This window comes from Heteronotia binoei, chromosome 8 (assembly GCF_032191835.1).
Source record: "Heteronotia binoei isolate CCM8104 ecotype False Entrance Well chromosome 8, APGP_CSIRO_Hbin_v1, whole genome shotgun sequence".
Classification (NCBI taxonomy): domain Eukaryota; kingdom Metazoa; phylum Chordata; class Lepidosauria; order Squamata; family Gekkonidae; genus Heteronotia; species Heteronotia binoei.
This window is the reverse complement of record NC_083230.1, coordinates 83,795,568-83,799,543: the sequence shown is the minus strand read 5'-3', so window position 1 is coordinate 83,799,543 and position 3,976 is coordinate 83,795,568.

Genomic DNA, 3,976 nt, shown 5'->3' with positions numbered 1-3,976 from the left:
GGGAAAGTATTAAAAAAGTATCAACAAAAAGAATCAAAGCTAATAGTCACAATCTACTGAAGTCGATTCATTCTACTCAGGGAGGCCCCAGAATGGTTTACAGGCATTTTTCAAGCTACATGATGTCATTTGTTTACTTGTGAATTACACCTCAATCAGTGTTCCCTCTAAGCTGCAAAGTTTTGTGAGCAAAAATTCTACTTTGTGAGTTACTGGTATTAAAGTTGTGAGCTATTGGCATTAAAGTTGTGAGCTACTGCATAAATTATTGTGTTCTGGGGTCATCCTTCTTGAGTTAAGACAAAAATGTGTGAGCTGGAGGCTAAGAATCTGTAAGCTAGCTCATGCTAACTCAGTTTAGAGAAAATGCTGACCTCAACTTGAGGTGGAGAAATTATATAGACAGAACTTTTATCTGTCTCCCATAATATTAGAACTCAGGGCAGGGGCACCCAGTTAAGTTGGCGGATAATAGGTGCTGGACAGCCAAAAGGAGGATGACATGAAGCAACAATACCTGTCTATTGTCAGAGGTCCAACTGAAGGTTAGCTTACAAAGTATATGTAGGTTCAATGAAGATATCACACTCATCAATATATCCCCTGAGTGTCAAGTCTATAATCTCAGCCTCGTACCTTTTGCTTTGGATTTAAGAGTATCCATTATAGATTTTAGCAAGACATCTGAACTCTAGTAAAGCCATGCAATATTATGGACCTTTGACAATATCACAGAGCAACTGAAGATTCACATGGTGCATGTGATCCTTTGTGGGGATGTGTGCATTTAGGAAGCACATATAAGTACAGCATGTCCTTTTTTTCGGGAATACTGATTCTTTGGAGTTCTTTACAAAATGGAAACTATCAGAGAAGGAAATATATACATCAATATTGCCTGTGGATTTAAAATACCAAGTAAATTATCAGAATTACATACAAGCACTAACAATTTAAAAACCCAGGATGCTAAACACTTAATGTACTGTTTAAACACTAAATGTGATTACTGTATCTTGCTGTCCTCCTGCCTTGTAAGAGAGCAAATAAGGTAAAACACAGCGAAGGAAATAGCTGGATTCCTTTCAAAACAGATCTTTTTATTGTTATGGATGTGATAGCAGCCACTGCTCAAGTTATATAACAATTTCTATTTTAGTTCTCTCCTTTTAAAACAACTTTCATTACTGAAACATCAACTCTTTGGAGCAAATTCTTCCATAGATTCTCTTTGCCCTACGGTGAACTTATTTAAAAGTGTTAGGGAAAAACAAAACTATTTTGAGAAGAAAAGAAGAAACAAGTTATCTTCAATACAAGACTGGAGACCAATTATATTGTGCATAGCTCTCTCGTGTGCCTATAATGTAACTCAGTGGTTCCCAACCTTTTTGGTATGTGACCCACAAGTCAAGATGGCACAACAGCTCCCACTACAAACCCCAAGTACATGGCATTCCAACACACACAGCCTTTGCTTATGAAGGTTACATTCCAGCCTTTGACCACCCTGTCCTTCTCCATGACACCCTCTAGTCCCCCTAAGATTCTATAAAATTCACTCCGGTAACCATCAGGACATATTTTACTTCATCAATATGCATACACAGTGAAGAAAAAAATACCAACTAATGAATGACATGGAAGATCTTGGTTCTCTAATATAATAAAGAGAGTAATGGAAATAGTAGGGGTGGCCCTTAGAAAGGGCTGGCCTGTGACCCACTTTCAGAGGCTTTTTCAACCTATTTTTGGGACCCAACCCACAGGCTAGGAAACACTGATCTAGCTAGCAACACAGCCTTATAAGAGATGCAAAATTGTAAAGAGTCCAGTAGCACTTTTGTCTGCATCTGATGAAGAGAGCTGTGTTTCTTAAAAGCTTATGCCACAGTAAAATGTAGTAGTCTTAAAGGTACTACTAGACTCTTTACTGTTTTGCAGCAACAGACCAACATGGCTAACTCCTCTGGTTATAGGAGATGGGCTCCAACCCACCTCTAATGTGTTTGCCTGCATTTCAAACATTTACTGTGCCCCTTCCTGTGCTGGAAGCGACTTTCATCAATATAATAAAACAGACCAATAAGAAAAACAACAGAAACTAGCAAAATTAGAAACACAATCAGTGACATTTTTGACTACAAACAGCCAAAAAACAATGAGAAAATGCAATAATTCTGGAAAAGCTTATTGGAATAGGATGACCTGGCACAATTTATGAAACCTAACCAGGGTACGCAGTCTATCCACCTGCTCTGATAGGCTGTTCTGGAGTGCTGCTACCAGAAAGGCTGATGCTGTTACTAACAGACAAATGGACCAATCAAAAAGGAAAGCACTTCAAGAAGCAGCTGCTGAGCAAACCTAAACTGACAAGTGGGTTTATACTGGAAAATAAAGTACCTAAGAGTACAGTATTTAGGTACCTGGTCATGAGCCAAAAGCCAGCTATCACACACAACTATACACAGCCCCAGGGATAGGAGGAGAAGAAGAAGATTGCAGATTTATACCCTGCCCTTCTCTGAATCAGAGACTCAGAGCGGCTTACAATCTCCTATATCTTCTCCCCCCACAACAGACACCCTGTGAAGTGGGTGGGTCTGAGAGGAATCTCACAGCAGTTGCCCTTTCAAGGTTCAAATCAGTACTCTGCCATGGAAACTTGCTCGGTGACCTTGGGCCAACCATTCAGCCTAGTCTACAGGGCTGTGGGGAGGATAAAACTGAGGCAAGGAGAAAGATGTAACTTGCTTTGGATCCCCCCCACTGGGGAGAAATGCAGGGTATAAATGAATGCATGAATGAATGAAATGGAGCCACCATGATGTACAGCAGGCTTAAAGCCTGTTGCATGAAACCATGAGGCTACATAACCAGACACCCCCAAACAGGGAGCTTTTTTGCAATGTACACCAGGGATCTGTGAAGACGCGTTATGATGCACAGCAAAGAGGCTATACTTTGAAGAACAAAAGAATAGTTTGTCATCATTAGCCCTGTGCAGTGACCAAAAATGCAAAACGCTATAGCTACATGCATACAAGTAACTCCACAAAGAAAACAGGTCCTGTTTATGAGTAAACATACAAAAGGACCAGCAGCAAGAGACTTAGCTGAAAAGCAGGAAATGCCAAGTTCAAATCTTACTTCTACCACAGACTGAAGTAGCAAGATTTAAGCAAGCCACCATTTTCCATCCTAACCCCCATCTGGAATATGGGAGTAACAATACTTTTAATGCTATTGCAAGAATTTTTGAAATAACGTACATGAGACATTTTGACCACTCCAGTGCGCTGTATAATTGCAAAGTATTATTTTTGTAGTTGTTCAGTCCCACAGTCGATTCTGATTCTTTGTGTCCCCTTTGTGACAGCTAGGCTCTCCTGTCGTCCACTATCCTCTGAAGTCTGCTCAAATTCATGGTAAAGAGTGTGCTTAGAATCTTTGCAATAACCTATTACTTCATCCCTGTGGGATTTCCAAAGGTGTTAAATGTTGCCAAGGAGTGATGGGGTCAGATGTCATAATCTTAGTTTTTTTTAATGTTGAGTTTCAAGCCTACTTTTGTGCTCTCCTCTTTCATCCTCAACAAGAGGTTCTTTAGGTCCTCTTCGCTTTCTGTCATTAAAGTGGTGTCATCTGCATATCTGAGATTGTTGATGCCCACCCCCCACAATCTTAATTCCAGCTTGTGCTTCATCCAGGCCAGCATTCCGCATGAGGAACTCTGCATATAAATTAAATAGGCAAGGTGGCCATATACATCCTTGCTGAACCACTTTTCCTATTCTAAACCAATCAGTTGTTCCATATCCCATTCTGACAGTTGCTTTTTGACCCTTATACAGGTTTCTCAAGAGACATGTGAGGTGGTCTGGTACTCCCATCTCTTTAAGAACTTGCCACAGTTTTTTGTGATCCACACAGTAAAAGGCTTTAGCATAATAAATGAAGCAGAAATAGACGT